Source organism: Mastigoproctus giganteus, chromosome 8 (genome assembly GCF_048544385.1).
Source record: "Mastigoproctus giganteus isolate SK-2022 chromosome 8, ASM4854438v1, whole genome shotgun sequence".
NCBI lineage: Eukaryota > Metazoa > Arthropoda > Arachnida > Uropygi > Thelyphonidae > Mastigoproctus > Mastigoproctus giganteus.
The window spans coordinates 123,541,573-123,560,752 of NC_143582.1; the positions used below are offsets into that span (position 1 = coordinate 123,541,573).

The window sequence follows — 19,180 nt, forward strand, 5'->3', positions numbered from 1 at the left end:
AGGATGTCCAGGTGCATTATCTAAAAGCAACAGTGCTTTAAAAGTAAGATTATTTTTCTTGCAATAGGCTTCAACTGTTGGACAGAAATAAGACGTAAACCAGTCTTCAAATAGGGCTTTGGTCATCCATGCTTTTTTATTTGAACGAAAAATGACTGGAAGAGTGCGATGGCTGTATCCTTTTAAAGCCCTAGGATTTTGTGCACGGTACACAAGCATGGGTTTCAATTTAAAATCACCTTCAGCGTTACATCCTAATAAAAGTGTTAGTCGATCTTTTGAGACTTTATACCCAGGTTGTGATGCTTCATTTGCAGCCAAATAAGTTTTAGTTGGCATCCGTTTCCAAAATACGCCCGTTTCGTCTACATTAAATATTTGCCGATCGTCATATTCAGCATCCTGAATGATTTTTTGCAATTCTGCAGGAAATTTGGCTGCAGCATCTTCATCAGCACTAGCAGCTTCCCCTGTTACTTTAACATTATGCAGTCGTTCTCGATTTTTGAAACGTCCAAACCACCCTGAACTAGCAACAAACATTTCAGTCTCCCCTTGATATTTTGTTTCTTTGAGCTTAGTAAAAAGGTTAATAGCTTTGCTCTGAATATTGTCCTTAGATAATGGAATTCTTTTTTGATTGCAATCTTCTATCCAAATTGATAAAAGACTTTCCATTTCAATCATTATTAGAGTTCTGTTTCTGGTATTTTGTAAGACAAAAGAAGATGATGAAACTTTACCTTTCTCTTTATATTCGTTCTTACGGCTCAAGATAGTTCGTACGGTAGACTCACTGTATCCTAGATCTCTTACGATTTTCGCATGGTTTGCACCACGTTCATGTTTTTTAATAACTTCAAGTTTATCAGCTAAAGTAATAACTTTTTTTTTTTTTTTGTTACAATCACGTTGTTTTTCACTCTTTCTTTTATCCATAATTAACAGGGGTAGAAAATTAGAATTTTTAAATACGTCTGCACGTGACTTTATTAGGTGGAGACAAACAAGTAACACGTCTACTTAGTTGATGGAACACACTGAGGCGGGAAGCGGACAAACGCTTGTTTATTGGCAGTCAGACATTTAGTGCGCGATTCGAATCTTTTTCAACTATCAGAAATAAAAGATCGCGTTAACTGGAAATTTGAATCGCGTAAAGTAAAAAGTGGTATCATTTTTTCCAATCGCGGTAACTGAAAACCGTGTTAATCGAACTCGCATTAAGCGAGGCCTGCCTGTACACCTTTTTATAATGAAATAAATATAAATTTCAAAAATTAGTTTAAATAACTTTAATAAGTTTAAATAACTTAAACCCAAATTACTTGGCATCCCTGGAATGTTGTTGCAGCACCCCGGTTGAAAACTACTGGGCTACATCCTTGTCTCAGTCCCTTTGTTGGATAGATTGAGTTAGATAAAGTATTCCCAACTTTAATATATGTCACGTTGTTACCGTACAGTCCCCTAATCAGTTCCACAAGCTCTGGATTACCTGACATATTTTGAAGGGCTTTCCATAATTCCTTTCTTGGAACAGAGTCATAAGCCTTTTTCTAAATTGATGAAGGCAAACAAGGTATCTTTATTCTTTGCTTTTCTTTTCTCCACCAGCTGTTGTTGAACAAACAGATTGTCCACACAAGAGCAACCTGACCTAAATCCACTTTGTTCTTCACTTATTTTATCCTTTACCTGCTCTCGTAATTTTAACCGAAGCACTTGAGAGTATAGTCTGGACATAGTGCAATTAACACTTAAGCCTCTATAGTTCCCTGGATCAAGTTTATTTCCTTTTTTATATATAGATGAAATATAAATTACTTTCCATTCATTTGGAGTTTTCCTTAGCTGTATACATCTGTTAATCAGCTGTGCTATCAGATCGAAAAGACTTGGTGGTCCATATTTAATTAGTTCCATCGCTATGTTCCCAGGGTCTGGAGATTTTTTGTTTTTCATTAATTTTGCAGTCAAGAACTTGATATTTTGTAATTTCTATCTCCCTATTATCTGCTTGTTAGGAGTAATTATGCTCCGATACTGCGATCGTCTTTCGTTTAGGAGGCTATTATGATTTTCTCATGTTGCCATATCTGTAAAGTTTTTATTCAATCAAGATTCATTTGTTTTCATTGCTCTCAAGCTTCGCCAGGCTTTGACTGACTGTGTTCCTCCTAATTAGCTGTCAATTTCTTGGCACCTTTTCTCCCATGCTGCATTCTTGGATTCAGCAATTTTCCTTTTAAGTGCTTTATTGCACCTTTTGTATTCTTCTCTATTTACCTGATTTTTGTTCATTAACCATTTGTTATAGGCTCTTTTCTTTCCTTTCACCAAACTCACTACCTCCTCATTCCACCAATACTGTTGCTTATATTTGTGATCAATTAGGCCTAGTGCTTCGTTAGCAGCCTTGTGTATCTTGCTTTTAATTCTGTTATATAAGATATTCACCTCTTCTGTTTCTCCAGTGTGTGAGATAGGCGGTTCTGGAGTCTTTTCTGGTAAAGATCTTTAATACTGTCATGAGATAGTAGTTCCAGTTTATATTTTCTTGTACTACCCTACTGTCTGTACTGACCATATTAGGTCTCACTTGCCCCTTATTCTGGTATCTGAATAATATATCTACAATCAGCAGGTAATGCTGATTGCAGATGTATTATTGCAGAATGATCCAACCCACAGTTGGCACCTCTCATCCTGCAGTCTTTTGTTATCCATACCGACTTCTGGCGAGTAATTATAAAGTCTATAATTGATTTCTACTGGAGTGATGGCTGCTCCCATGTATCTATGGATGTTTTTGTGTTGAAAAAAAGGTGTTAAGAATTTTCAGGTGCTACTGTTTACAGAAACCGATAAGTCGCTCACTTTTGTAATTTACAATCTTGTCTCCAAAGCAACTCACTATATCGTCATTCCTTTTTGATCCAACCCATCCATTTAGATCTCCTCTCAAATCTATTTGTTGGCTCTTCTTAACCAAATCCACTTGTTCATAAAGCATATGGTAGATCATCCTTTTTGGCATTACGCGAATCTTCTACAGGTGCATATTCACCCAACATAACCATTTTCCTGGCCTTGTGTGTTAGGCGCCTCCGTAGCCAGGTGGGAAGGAGCAGCAGTGCATAGCACATGCTTCTTGATTAGACCGGGGTTCGAGCCCGTCACCACTAAATACGGAGGATGCGGAAAGGTTAGGGAATGACCACCGCATATCCCGTAGCAATATGGCCTTAGTTGCTAATGCTCCTAAAAACCAAATAACAACAACAACATTACAAAATCATTAAGCACCCTGTTACACTTTGATAAAAACTTCTGGCATTTTCCTTCCTTAAGTAGGTTGGCATTAATAGATAATTTCATTAGCTGTTATAATTAACTTAACTCTACGGGCACAATGTATAGAGTAAACTCCATAGTGTGTTACATATAACGTAAACCTGATAGCATGATAAATTGTTGTTGTTTTGGTTTTTAGGAGCATTAGCAACTAAAGCCATATTGCTCCGGGCATATGCGGTGATCATTCCCTGACCTTTCCGCATCCTCCGTATTTGGTGGTCACGGGCTCGAACCCCGGTATAATCAAGAAGCGTGGGCTACGCATTGCTACACCTGCCCACCTGGCTACGGAGGTGCCAGCATGATAAGTGTTATTGCATTTAAATATATTACTTCAGTGTATTATTCTCAATTAAATTGAATTGGAACAGAGACCAGAGCAGAAAAAAGCAAAGGGCTCAAAGTAATGGGAGTGTTGTGGCTGGGGGAAAGGGGAGTAGGGATTGTCCTCTGAATTGTGTCCTCATTTCATGAGGACACGATTACTACTTGTCTTAAGTTTGTGGAAATTACTACTTGTCTAAAGTTTGCGGATCTGGAATGGGACATGATACATCCAAGGGGAATGTGTTTGTATGAGTTGAAATATAGAGAGTGTGACGATAATATGCATCAAATCAGCATTTATGAGAGCTTTAAGAATAGGGTTGATGCTCTTGAAGGAATTAAGTTGGTGGAGGCCAGTCGAGCACTCAGCTATCGAACTCAACACTAGAATTTGCACATCAGGCAACACTGCAGCCCCCAAGGCAGAATATGCTAGTTCCACAGGAAGCAGTTATTGTTGTCAGGGAAACCGGAAATATATTCTGCATAAAGGATAGATAGGGTAGATACCCTCAAAGGAATTAAAATGGAGGGACCCATCAAACTCAGCTCAATCCCAGAGCTCAATTTTGTGCATCAGGCAACACAGTGGCAACCTTCAGGGCAGAATGCGCTGGTCCCACAGGAGCTATTTATTGTTGGTGACTGTTGTCAGTGAGATGGGAAATATATTGTGCAAAAAGGATAGGTGCAATAGGACCAGGTTATGTCTGCCAGGGGCAAAAGTTGATGATGTAGAGTAGTTGTCTTTTAAGGGCACAAAATGGGATATTGTTGTACACCAAGGGTTGGCAACCTGCGGCTCTTTGAACACAACTGCTGCTCTTTAACTTTTAGCCCACAGAAAGCACAATTTGAAATGGAGTTAGTGGACTTAAAATTCAAGGACATGTGCAGTGCAAAACTAAAACTGAGGATTTGGAGAGGCAAAAGGCTGCCCTTGCAATTCTAAACAAATGGATGGTGATAGATGGGTTGAAAATGCAAGACCAAATGTTGTTCGATGTGTGGAGTAGCTTACCGGACACATATATAAATTTTAAACTATTTGCGTTTGGACGTCTCAGTTTTTTGTTTTGATGTATTTCTGCAGGCAAATATTTTGGAGCATGAACTATATTAAAAATTCAAGAAACCATCTGAACAATGCTAGTCTCTCAGCATGTTTAAAAATGAAAATTACAGCATACCTGCATGATGTTAAAACTCGCTCAAGAAGTTTAGCAGCAAAAGTCACATTAATTTGTACCTAATTGGATGTTTATTACGTTTTTTCAGTATTAATAAATAATATTTCAAAATTTTTTTTTTTAATAAAACACCTTCCCACTCTATTCCATTTCTTAAAAAAAATACCTCCCCCCCATTCCTCCCAGCTTTCAGCTGAGGTGCGGCACTTCGGATTCTCTCTTTTTTTAATTAGATCCAAAATGGCTCTTCACTCAAAAAGGTTGTCAACCCCTGTTGTACATGTTGACATTATGAGTCGGAGATCTGCGGACTTACTTAACAAGTATAAGTCAATGTTGAAAAAAAGTCGCAAGTCAGGGTTAAATTTGAAAGTGTCTACAATTCTGCCCATACACAATAGGAGGGAATATATGATGAGAGCCTTGTTAATCAATTTGGCCCTGGAGAGACTGTGCAAGGCTCATGGTATAATTTTTCCCAGTTTAGTCTGTGCTTGTTATCAGCAGAAATTGATTCTACACTGAGGGGGAGATACACTTAAATAGGTTGGGTGCAAGAATATTTTCTGTTGTTATCGGATCACTGTTAGATAGGTCGGAATACTGCTAGGTTCCACGATACACAGACTAATAGATTAACAATAACCGCAGGCAAAAGGCGCCTCCGTAGCCAGGTGGGCAGGAGCAGCAGTGCGTAGCACACGCTTCTTGATTAGACCGGGGTTCGAGCCCGTGACCACCAAATACGGAGGATACGGAAAGGTCAGGGAATGACCACCGCATATCCATGGAGCAATATGGCCTTAGTTGCTAATGCTCCTAAAAAAAAAGAAAACAACAACCACAGGCAAAAGTGAAAGTGATTCTTGCACTGGTTCAGTTGGAACATGCAGCAATCAGAAAGAAAGGTGTCAGGGATTTCAAGTCCTGCTGTGGGTTTTAATGGAACAAGTTTACTTGTACCATTACCGTGTAGGATAACTCAGAGTGAGAACATGTGCATGTATACTTCCATGTACTCTAATACTAGGAGCATTAAATGAATTTTAAATACTGTTTAAGCCCTGAAATGCAGACATTGCAGGGATAGCAGAGACATTGGTGTCACTCGGACATAAGTTGATGCTGATTTTGAATGTAGGAAGTACTGTCTATAGAGACAGGAGGTGTGGGTTTTATTCTTCTTATTTAAGAGGCATATAAAATATAAGTTGACATGGTGGCCATTGCAACTTTGAGTCAGTTTGAGACATAGGGACTGGAAAAACTAAATTAATAGTAGGAGTGTAATATAGGCCAAATGACTGATGAGTACAAAAACAGCTGTATAGAGAAACAGAGTGTACCAGTAAATCAAAATGTCTTATAATGGAGAATTTTAACTTCCAGATATTAACTGGATTAATGCACATTAATTAACTCACACACAAGCAAGGCTTTTGTGGATATGTTGGATGACTGATTTTAACATCAGCATGTTAGGCAACAATAGGAAACAGTACTCTTGATCTGGTTATCAGCAGCAATTCTTCATACATCAAGGATCTTGTATAAGGCAATGCTCAGGCCACACCTTGAGTACTGTATATAGGTCTGGAAGCCTCATTTTAAGAAGGATGTAGAGCTGTTGGAAAGAGTACAGAGAAGGGCAACAAGATTAGTGACTGGAACAAAGGGTTGCTCTTACGAAGAAAGGCTTAAGTTTTGCAAATTACAGTGTCTGGAAACTTTATACACCTCAATCAGATCACCTGCGAGGTGATCTGATTGAGGTGTATAAAGCCTTGAATGGTTTGAGCATACTTAGTGCTGATGGGATTCTTCCTCTTGCTCAGAATAATCACCTGAGAGGGCATAAATTCAAATTGAGGAAAGACAGTTGTACGATAGATGTGTGGAAGTTTGCCTTTAACCAGCGTGTGGTTGATTGCTGGAACATACTTCCATCTGTCGTAGAAGTTGATAGCTTAATTAGATTCAAGGCAGAACTAGACAAACATTTGGAGTGAGTGGATGGGTGAAATGAGAAGGGTGTGTTTTTTTTTTTTTTTTTGGCTGATGCTATATAAGCTTGCTTTCTTGCATCATGTGCCTTTGCTAATGCCAATATCATTTAAAATCTGCAGATAAAAGAACCACTAGGATGCACTGATCATAGTATTGATTTGGCTTTATTTAAAGATGTAACTAGTGTCAAGGGTAAAGTGAACGGTTTTTGCTTTTGCAAAAGAGACCACAGTGGTCTCAGACAGTTTTAAAATTCTAAAAAGTGGAATAAATTAATGACCTTGTAACCCCTCAACTTGGGCACCTGTATGTGGTGAGGGGGACCTCCCAGTGACACTGCTGGTCGTCCAGATTAGTATCATTGGAATCCAGTGCCCACAATCTAGGTTCCAGGCTAACATCAATGGAATCCAGTGTGTGTTTGTCATGCGCTGCGACCCGTGGAAATTCAGAAAGGTGGATCCTGGTGGTTGAGGTGCCCAGCTTCAATACACCATAATGGCCCCTGCTTCGACAAGACTAGGATCAATTGTTTAGTAGGTTCGCCTGTGAGGGTCAGCCTTGTCGATGCTGTGCCCCTATCCTCATGGTCCGTGGGACAGGATTCAGGCTGGTGGTGGTGGTGGTGGTGTGTGTATATGGTGTTTGGGTAGCACTGGCATTCCACTCCCGAGTGCATTTTTTGCCAGGTGGTGGGCGTCCCTTTGGGTTCCATGATGGGTGGGGAGTCTGTGGACTGAACAGATACACAAACTCTGTGAAACCTGATAAAATAATTTCTTCTGAGGTCCCAACCCAGGCCCCTAACTGAAAATGAAACTGATGAAAGAGACAAAGTCAATTTAGCAAAGCGGGCATGAACTGAAGAACCGTCAGGTTCCACACCAAGATTTCTGATTATCCATTCCCAAACTGAGAAACCAATTGGGAAAATGTCGCCCTTCTTTATTCTGAAGGGTTTAGAGGGATTAGCAGGTACCCCTATATCAGTTAAAAGAGGCTTCATCCTGGAGACATCTTAATTGAAACAAAAATCGATGGGCACTCAGAGCAGCTATGCCATTCAACATTGATCGGAAGCATATCGATAACAGTGACACCACACGGAACACTTAAACCTCATCAAGCAGTGCCATCTTTGAGATCACTGAGGAGGAAATCGTACTGAACTAAAACCACAGGGAGTGGTAGCTTCCCATCATTACACATGAAAAGAATTTTCATGCGTAATGATGGGAAGTTAGTACCAATTAGCAACATCATCCTTACGTTTAACTCTCCAACAACCCCTGACAAGATAAAAGCTGGGTACATCAACTGTAATGTCAGGCCATACATTCCAAACCCACTGCGATGTTTTAAATGCCAAAAATATGGGCATTCACAGATGGCCTGCCTTGGAGTGACTGCTTGTCTTCGTTGTGGTGCAAAAGACCATGAAAACACTGCATGTACAACCAAGCCCACTTGTGTCAACTGTGGAGGTGAGCACCCTGCTTGCTCCAGGGCATGCTAGTGGTGGAAAGAAGAGAAGGAGATACAAAGGCTCAAGGTACAGCTGAACATATTCTTCCAGGAGGCAAGGAAAGCAGTCAAGCCAATAAATAGCAAAATGCCTACATATGCAGAGAAAGTTGCAGGGAAACATTCCATTGCAACACAAAGCAATATGTCTTTCCCACCAAAGGAGTCATTCACTCCTATTGCACGCTATTTATTAAGCTCTCAAAAACTCACGCAAAAAACCCAGTCAGCTGCCACTCCAATATCAGTACCTCTTAGCGCTCCTCCACTACCGAAACCAAGTGGGAAAGAAAAGCCACAAAAACCTGAAGTGCCACCAACAATACAAGAGGAAATGGATGTTGAAGACAAGGAGGTACCTGACGATTCAGTCCTGGAACTCCCTGCAGAAGAAATGGATACAGGTCAACACCCAGTCTTTCCAAAGAGAGAAAAATCCAGCACTGATAAAGCCCTCAGCCCTTTGAAAGCCACCAGACGGACCGTCAAAATCTAAATAATGACTATACTAAAATTTTTACAGTGGAATTGCCGTGGATTCCGTCTGAATTGTGATGACATCAAGGCTCTCCTCCATAAGCACGAGCCAACATGCTGTTGCTTACAGGAGACTTATTTAAAGGCAAATGAGGACCCTCACTTGCTTAACTGCTCTATTATTTGTAAATAAAGAGCTGGGATTGGACCTGCCCATGGAGGAGTCACCATCCTTGTGGGCAACCATACTCCATTCCAAGCCATATCACTTATCACCATCCTTGTGGGCAACCATACTCCATTCCAAGCCATATCACTTATGTCCTCCTTAGAGGCCATAGCAGTTTGTATTACAGTAGGGTTCCTCCTAACTGTTTGTTCCGTATATTTGCCACCTGGGAATGACATCTCCCAAGATGCCCTTGATGATCTCATTAAACAATTGCCATGCCCTTTTTTATTATTAGGAGATTTTAATGGACACAATACTCTGTGGAATAGCTCTGACATCAATAGATTATTGATGGTCAGATTATTGAGCATATGCTTGAAGATGGTGCTCCTAAATGTGGGTTCTAACACCTCTTCCTGTACGTTTAACTCTCCAGGAAGAGGTGTTACCTGTACATTTACATGTATGTGTCTACCTGTACATTTACTGCGATATATCTCTCTCTATGCTCCCCGTCACCACCTTTGTATATGGAAGGTGGATGATAACATTTACAGTACCGATCACTTCCCTGTGTTATCCACCTTTTCGAATGGGAGACAATGCCATCCATCTAGAATACCATGGTGGAAACTCGATCACAATCTGAATGGATTTCCTTCAGACATTTGGCAATGTTTAATACGATCACAGTCAGCCAGGAACCAATTAGTGTCGCAGTTACATACATCACAGAAAGAGTCGTCCAAGCAGTGGTAATTGCAATTCCAAAGACTTCAGCACGGTTCCCACAATTTCCAAAACGTGATATAATGGAGATTGCACAGCAGCACAAAAGGCTCAAAACAAAGTATGGAGTATATTTTGCTGTTACCTCACCAAAAATAACCTAATAGTCTTCAAATGTGCATGAACCAAAGCACATTATGTTAGATGTCAGTGTCAGAAGGAATCTTGGATCTGCCTTCTATCTCCCAGACAACATCACCAAAAGTCATTTGGGATAGGAGTCCAAAAAATGATGGGCTGATACACATCGTACAATACGTTGATCCTTGAACATAATGAATATGTGCAATTGCAAATCCAACCACAATTGCGAACAATCTATGGGAGGCATTTGAAAAAGTGTCTGCCAAAATACCCCCCCCCCCCCCTTCCTCAGTTCCTGGCCCTGAAACCAAAAGCTGAAAGGTTGTCGTTGAAGTTATTTTCAAAAAAACTCTGAGGCCTACAACCAACCATTTACAGAACTTGAACTGAAAGTGGCACTATCTCTATTCAACGCGAGTGCCGTTTGGGGCAGATGATATCCATTATGAGATGGTTAAACATCTATCGTCTCATTCTATGGATCGGCTGCTCTTTCTTTACAACAGAATCTATCTTGAAGACCAGTTTTTGGACTCCTGGCATAACGCACTCGTTCTTGCCTTTCCTAAGCCAGGAAAGGATCCAAAAATTCCAAATAACTACCGTCCTATTGCTTTGACAAATTGCCTGTGCAACATCCTGGAAAGAATGGCCAATGCACGGCTCATGTGGTATTTTGAAGCAAATGACTTCCTGTCCAAAGTACAATGTGGCTTCCGAAGGAACAGGTCAACACTCGACCATCTGATAAGATTGGAAACATCCATTCAAGATGCTTTCCTGAAACGCCAGCGCCAGATCAATTTTCTTTGAAATTTGAAAAAGCATACGACACTGTTGGAGATTTGGAATTTTAAAGGATATCTATAATCTTGGTCTTAGGGGTCATCCAACCCTTTTATTAAAAACTTTATATTAAACCGCTCATTCCAAGTTCTTGTTGGGTCCATTCTCTCTCTCTCTCTCTCTCACAACCAAGAAGAGGGAGTCCCACAAGGGTTAGTTTTGAGTGTTAAGTTTTTTGCTATCAAAGTTAATTTTATTACTGAAGTAATAACTCAAAACTTCCTCGAACCGTAAACAATGCCCTTTTCGTTGATGACTTTACCATCTTTTCACTGTCATGTAATATGAGGGTTATCAAAAGGTAGTTGCAATATGCCGTTGACCACATCAACTCTTGGGCAGTGGCTTTTCTCCTCAGAACACTGTCTGCGTACACTTTTGTCTGAACCTGAAATCAAGCTCGGACAAAATATCATTCCAGTAGCACAGTAGACAAAATTCTTGGGGCTCATATTCGATAATAAATTGACATTTCTACAACATATCCATCAACTGCAGACAAAGTGCACAAGGGTTTTGAACCTCCTATGAGCCATTTTGTAAAATAATTGGGGAGCAGACCACTTCGCCTATATTGTGGACTTGTCCATTCTAAATTAGATTATGGGCCCAAATGTACGCATCAGCAAGAAACAGCATACTACAATGGCCAGATCCAGTCCATCATCAAGCCATCCGCTTTGCTACTGGAACTTTTAGAACAACCCCAGTCTAGAGTTTATATGTCAAAGCAGACAAACCACCACTGTCCCTCTGATGAAAGCAATTGTCATTAACATATACTTTTAAACTGGAGTCCCTGCCAGACAACCCTACGTGGCCATCCATTTTCGAGCCACCATGGGAAAATCTCTATAATACCCGTCAGACTGCCAACTGTCCCTTTCGTATTTATGTCCTAGAGCTGCTCAGAGAACTTCACATTATGGTAAACAGTGTTGCCCAGTCACTAAGGCAACACTTTCCGCCTTGGCATGCCCACTCTCCACTGTGCAATTTCTCCCATAATATTGGGGGAAAGGCAAGCACTTTGCCATCTCTCTGCCTACATCTCTATGCTTTTCTTCCAAACAACTGGGAAAATACCCTCCAATAAAAATTTATTGTATAATAACATAAGAACATGCATTCGTAATTTAATAAATCTCAATATAAAAATGTTCTATACCAAGTCCAAGCCCGGACACTTCGTAACATTAAGTTTCCTAGTAACATTACCTAATTCATTAGGAAGGAATGGTCTCTCCGGAGAATCAGAAATGTATTACAAATTGTCATTCTGGATTCTAGAATGTTTCTCAGAAACAGGATCATCTATGGGAAATAATCTGTCCAAAATGTGGTTCACTGTATCGTTCCAATCGATTGTCTCCTCTGTATTACAAATAACTGTTCCAAAAACATTAGTATTAACAGTTTTATTTCTAATAATTTTGTATAGAAGTCCCCATGAATTCTTATTCCCAGAGATTTGAATAAAATTAGTTCAAGTTGAAAATTTATGAGATGCAATAGCTTTAACATAATTGTTTTTTAACTTAATATAATGCCGGTAGAAAGGTTCAACATCATAAGATAGCAACTGGTGGCAAATGGAATGGAGAATTCTGTAAGAATGATATTAAACTTCCTTGAAATTTTTGTTTTGATTATACAATGATATACAATGATATCAACTTTATACTTAATGATGCCAATTTATAACCACTTAAGTAGTTGGCTATGTACTGAAATGATGCAATTGCTAACTTGTACATTAGTTAACTCTTTACATAACCTGAGGCTTTAGCCCTAAACTGTATCGTATTATAATAATAACCTTAACAGAAAATAACCACGTATTGTCCCTAACTATATTGAACCTGCGGATACTCCCATACTTTTAATGTAAAGTAAATCAACATTATCAGTGGGGTGGGATTTTATCAAAATAAAAGTTAAAGAAGCTATGTATGTAAGAAATTTTAAAGATAAGACAATAAATATACACATAGAGAAGGAAATGGTTGCATCAGTTTTTTTTTTGGTAACAGCATAGATTTTTTTTTTTTTTTTTTTTTTTTTTTTTAATACTCTGTATTTAAAATCCATGTGTGTATAATTACAATCATACTGATCTTTAAAGTAGAGGATAGGATAGGTTACTGGCTCTCTGATTTACCATTCAAGGGTCATTTGCTCTCTCAAAGATGTCATCTTTCTTTCTCTGACTTGCTTGGATAACCTGACCACCAATAGGTGTTGTATGTGTGATGAAGGGACCATTGTAAGTTTCAGAAAGTGATGCTCTTTATAAAGATAATTATTGTGGATTAATACTGGTTTAAATTGTAGTTATTTCTTTATGTAAATAACCTGCAAAGGTAATAAGTCATTTAAAGTCTTCACAAGTAGTTTTTGAAGCTGTATAAAGAAATAACAACCAAGCATAGGCTTTTTTATTAAAGGTATATAAAGGGAATATATTCAGGTTTTTGTGGTAGTTTTCTAATCAAGTTTTAATAAAGCATTTTTTTTTCACAAATAAACCATTAATTGATTTTGCATTTACAAATGTTTGTTTTCTACTCACCTAGAAAAGTTATGACAGTTGCTTCTTGGATATTTTATCAGACAATGCTGTAATTTTGAATTGGCATGGACTAAATAGTCCACAATTCATGTTTTCCCTTTTTCCAAAGGGAATTATCTCTGCTACACTATGAGATTAAATAAATTTTTTTTTTTTTTTTTTACTTAATCATTATTTTGTAAATTTCTTTTAAATATTATGACCTTAACATAAGTAGAAATGATCTAACAATGGGATTCCCGATTTTAAATTCTCTGGTGACTTAACAACAGGCAATCAAATTGTTTAAAGGTCATTTCTACAGCTTTAATTAGTAAATTTTTTTCATTTATTGCTATTCATAAATAAAAAGAAAATTCTTGCTTAAATGCTGCAGTTTGTCGTATAAACATAGAATGTATAAGCTGCAGTATAAGCATATATCCCGGTGTTTTCATAATTGTATGTGACATAGTTGAAATTGTTTGAAGATCATTTCTACTATTTTAAATAGTGAAAGTTTTTTCATTTATTGCTATTCATAATTCAGTATAAATAAAAAGAAAATTCTTATTAAGCTTAAATTAGCATTAGCAGAGGCATATAATGCAAAAAAGCAAGCTTATGCAACAGCAGCAAACCCCCCCCCCCACATTTCATCCCTCCATTCCTGTCCAGCTCAGCCTTAAATTTGTTTAGGCTATCACTTCCACAACAAAAGATGAAAGTCTGTTCCACCAATCAACTACCCGCTGGCTAAAGGCAAATTTTCGCACATCTATTCTACAACTGTCTTTCCTCAATTGAATCTATGCCCCCTCAGGTTCTTAATCTGAGCAAGAATCCCATCAGCATTCAGCTTGTTCATCCCATTCAAGTCCTTATAAACCTGAATCAGATTACCTTGCAGGTGCCTACTCTCAAGGTGCTGCAATTTCCAGAACTTCAGCCTTTCTTTGTAAGAGCACCCCTTTGTTCCCCCTCACCAATCTTGTTGCCCTTCTTTTTACTTGTTTTATCAACTGTACATCCTTCCTAAAATGAGGCCTCCAGACCTGTACATAGTACTTTAGGTGTGGCCTGACCATTGCCTTGCACAACGGGATAATCACCTCCCCGTCCCTGCTAGCAAAATTCCTATTTATCATTGATAAGACTCCATGACCTGCCCTAGCAGCCTGTCTGCACTGCTTGGCGAATTTCATATTTGACTGCACAATTACCACCAGGTCTTTTTCACTTTCCACTTCCCTGAGTGTAGTATCACACAGTTGGTACGTTTCTTTTGGGTTATTGCTACCCATACGCAGTACTTTGCATTTCTCAATGTTTAACTTCAGTTGCCACTTCTCAGTCCATTTTCTTAACTTATCTATATCCAGTTAGAGTAGCATACTGTCTTTACTGTTGTTAATTACCCTGCCAACCATCCCCTTTGTATCATCTGCAAATTTGGACATTAAGCCTGATATACCTTCATCGGTATCATTGATAAAGATACAAAACAATGGGCCCAACACTGAACCCTGGGGAACTCCACTAATAACATTTGTCTACGAAGAGCAGTGTCCATTGATTACCACTCTCTGTCGTCTCCCACTCAATCATCCCTCTATCCATTGCAGCAACTTATCCTTTATGCCATACCTCTCCAATTTGTATGGCAGTCTTCCATGTGCAACCGTATCAAAAGCTTTCCTGAAACCCAAGTATATGATATCAAAATTATTTTTGCCATTCAGTTCCTTTGTGACCACATCATAGTATCCAATCAAATTGGTCAGACAAAGACCTCCCTTTAACAAACCCATGCTGTGTCTTAACTATTACTGCAGTCCTGTCTAGATGATCCTGCAATGCTGCTTTAACCAGTGATTCCATTATCTTCCCTGGGAACAAAAGTTAAACTAACAGGTCTATAGTTACTTGTCATCTTTTGAACCTCCCTTTGTGAATTGGTGATACATTTGCACACCTTCAGTCCATAGGGATTTCCTTTGACTCCAAGGAAGCTCTCATAATTATGGCTAAGGAATTGCTTACTTCCTTTAGTGCCTCCTTTAATATAACTGGATAGATCCCGTCCACCCCAGGTGCCTTTTTTTTTATGTTTAACTTCAACAATTTTTCCTCCAGTTTGCTCTAAGTTATTACAAAATCACTTAACTCCCTGTTAGAGTTTGTTAAACTTTTGGCATTCCCCCTCATTGAATAACTTCTCGTGTGAATGTAGATGCAAAATACTCATTCAGTTTATCAGCTACCTGAGCATGATCATCAATAGTCAGCCCATCTATATTAAGGGATCCAATCTGATTCATCCCTTTCCTTCTAGAGTTTACATAAGTAAAGAACTCCTTGCTGTTTTTCTTTGCATCCTTTGCCAAAGATTTCTCATAATATGCCTTCGCCTGCCTAACCTTTGTGACTTGATTACAGACTAGCTTATATCCGCCATAGGCTTCTGTGTCACCTAATACTTTATATGCATCCCATACATTTTTCTTCTCTGCCACAAATGTTGCAGTTTATCATCTTTTGAGGAAGATGCTATGCATCTCCATCAGCTGTTATGGCCCTCCCCTTAATTGGCCCATGGAGTTGCAGGAAATCTCTATTGTGAGTCTGGCACAAAAGATTGAATACTATTATCTCATTAGCATTGTAGCAAACTCCTGTGGGCTCCATTGCAATATTTGACCCACCCAACAAGATTCACGAACCTTTGTGAGACCACAAAAGGAAACTTTATTTTGCCCTCTGAGCCAGTCTCAAAAGAAAAGTTTTCAGTGAATTCCAAGAGGTTAATTATAGAGAGCAAGAAAAGCAGTATAATAACTGAAAAACTGATTGTTACAATTCATCAAATTTAATTGAAGGCATGTTTTGCGTTGCTGAAAGTGTGAAGAATAATATTCCACACCTTTGTGTTCTTTCATCTGTTCGATATAGGAATGTCACCATTTTGAGTAGTGCGGAATTTTATTATTGGCAGAACGCCGGAGTATAAACAAAAACTCATGGAGTTGTTTTATGATTAGATTGATTTATGAAAAGTCTTTAACAACTTACCATAGCTTATCTACTGCTTTTCACTTAGCTTTTTAATTTTTCACCTTTATTGTAAACAAATATATAAGATGAATATGAAAGTAGTGAAGTAATCCTGGGGATTTTTAATTTTTTAGACTCTCAATTTTAGACAGTAGACTCTCAATTTTCCAGGATAGATGGTAAAAAAAAATTCCCAGTTAATCCTAAAATATAGTAATTCCCCGACATACGTAAGAGATACATTCCAGGACTTCTTACATAAGTTGTGTTTTACGTAACTTGGGAATGACTAATAAAATATTGCTACTATATCCCTGATATGCCAAAATTATGAAAACTACATAATATCCTCAGAAGAATGAATAAAAATATTTATATATTTTTAATTAGTTCAATTAAAAACTTTATCTGGGGACAGTGGTGAAGTAGCCAGAGTGACATATAAGAAAATAAAACATAAAACGCATGTTATTGTACTGTAAAACTGATATGTATTTCGTAGCCTTGGTTATTATAGTTGACCTCATTGGTGCCGATCACTTCACCACTTCTCGTCTTCTGTCTCTCTCTCTCCTTTGTGCTCACCGTTCCCACTGACAAATCTGAATTCCGCTACTTGTTGATGTTTGGCCATTTTCATACATCCGTATTATTTTAATTTTCTGATCCAACTCAATTGCTTTCCTTTTCTTGATAGATTTCCTAGTACAGCTGTCACTTATTCTCTTAGTCCGCACCATGATAACAGTCAAAATAAATTTTCTGAAAAGAACTTATTATTATAAGTTTCACAGGGTTAAGCCGAAAACTCACTATTATCACCCACGTGAGCTCGCATTTTACTAAAGCTCATTTCTGGAAGTGCTGCCATAAAACAATTTGCACTTTCCGGGTTATTGGTCTTTTCTGTTACCGCACTCTATTATAAGCGTGTAGTAAACACGATACTGTTGCATTTGCAATAATATTGTACCGATACTGGAATTCTGTGGGTTTTTACGTTATTATGGTGAAATGTGTCTCCCCTTCAGTGAAATCTTTGGTGATATAAAAAAATATATAAATAACGTAACGTAAGTCCGAAGCTACATAAGTCAGGGACTTGCTGTATCGAAAAATGTTCAGCAACCATATGTAAAAAGTATGGCAATAGATTAAAAAAAAAAAAAAAAAATTACCATGCACTACCCGCGTATCCAATACGATGCTTCCCTTTATTTTTTACAATGTCGCGTATGGTTTGGTCACCAATATGGTTCATTAGAGATTTAACAGATGCACTGTTTTCAAACTTTTGAATAATTTCAAGTTTTTGTTTAATTGAAAGCACAACTCTTGCATTTGCCCATAATTTTCTCGATTTCTAAACAAATAAAAATAAATAAATAATAATAATATAAATTCCGATATCCCTGACCGAAATAACAAACAAAATTTGTCCTTTTGCAGTGCGACGGAATATAACAATCAACGCGACACACTAAAACTGAACATTTGGGTTTTTTTTTTTTTTTGAGCGACGGATGTGAAGACAGTGGGGGTTGCAAGATAATAGGCATACTAATCTCCCAATGACGACTTATAATGTTGCTTCTTGTCACTTATCCACGACTTGCAAAACATCTGTTTATACTTTTCTAGTTATTGCTTGAATTTTATGATTTTTGGTTTTTTTTTTTTTTTTTTTTTTTAATTTGTAGTCTTTAAGGGTCTCGGTTAATCCGATCCCAGTAAATCGAGAGTCTGCTGTACATATATATCTGCTTTTTTTTTTTTTTTTTTTTAAATTTTTTTAACAATAAGATATAAAAGTACAAGTTCAATGGAAGTACATTATTTGTAGGTTTTATTATACATACAGTATTACTGTAGTATAATACTGTAGATACCTACAGTATTTTATATATATATATACACACACTGGGTGGTTATAAAATAAGTTACTCTATTCAGGAGACCCCTATAGTCAAAACGGTTAGAATTAGTGCTGTGAAAATCGGTGGGTATGTCATTTAAAGTATGAGGAAGCGATTTGTAGAAGGGGGGAAAAAGTTCAAATTTCCGCCACCAGAGGAGAAATTGGCACTGTAAACAGATGGAATACTTAAATTAGGATTAGATTTTAATATCAGAACTTAAAAATCTGCAGATATTCTGAAAACAGAGGGCTGCATGCAACACAGTTTCGTGTAGAATATCATTGGGGATTTTGGCTACATGCTGTTTAATGCTTGCTTTCAAATCGACAAGCGTCTGTATGCTGCTATTGTAAACTCTATTTTTCAGGTATCCCCCTAGCTAGAAATCACAGGGATTGAGATCTGTGATCGGGCTGGCCCAAACCGTGGAAAGTTCCTAGAAATGATATGATAATTTCTGAATGTTGAATGGAGCAGTTACTTCACTTGTCGACCAACGTGGCGAGGGCACCATCCTGCATGAATGCTGCAGTCTCGAAGCATTGCCTTCCTTGCAGAGCGGGAATAATGTGATCTCTTAGAAGAAGAGTGAAATGTGCCTGTACTGTGTACACCTTACAGTGCCACGGGGTGTACACTCTTCAAAGAAAAATGGTTCGATCATGAAAGACCACAAGTTACAGTATGGTGTGAATTCACAGTAGAGTTTATAATGGACAGATGGACAGGAAGTTCCCCATATTTGGCAGTTTTGTGCATTTGCAGTCCCATGAAGAGTGAAATGTGCCTCATCAGACCACCACAAGATTATTCAAGCCCATGTATCGTCAAGTTCCATACGAGCCAGAAATCGTAGAGCAAAGTCTATTCGTTTTTGCTG

At 38.2% G+C, this 19,180-nt stretch overlaps 1 protein-coding gene across 3 annotated transcripts in view; it reads left to right on the plus strand.

Moving 5' to 3' along the window:
• LOC150081797 (WD repeat-containing protein 26) overlaps window positions 1-19,180 on the plus strand; it is a 597,339-nt gene that overhangs the window by 217,437 nt on the left and 360,722 nt on the right. The gene's annotated exons all lie outside the window — the stretch shown is intronic.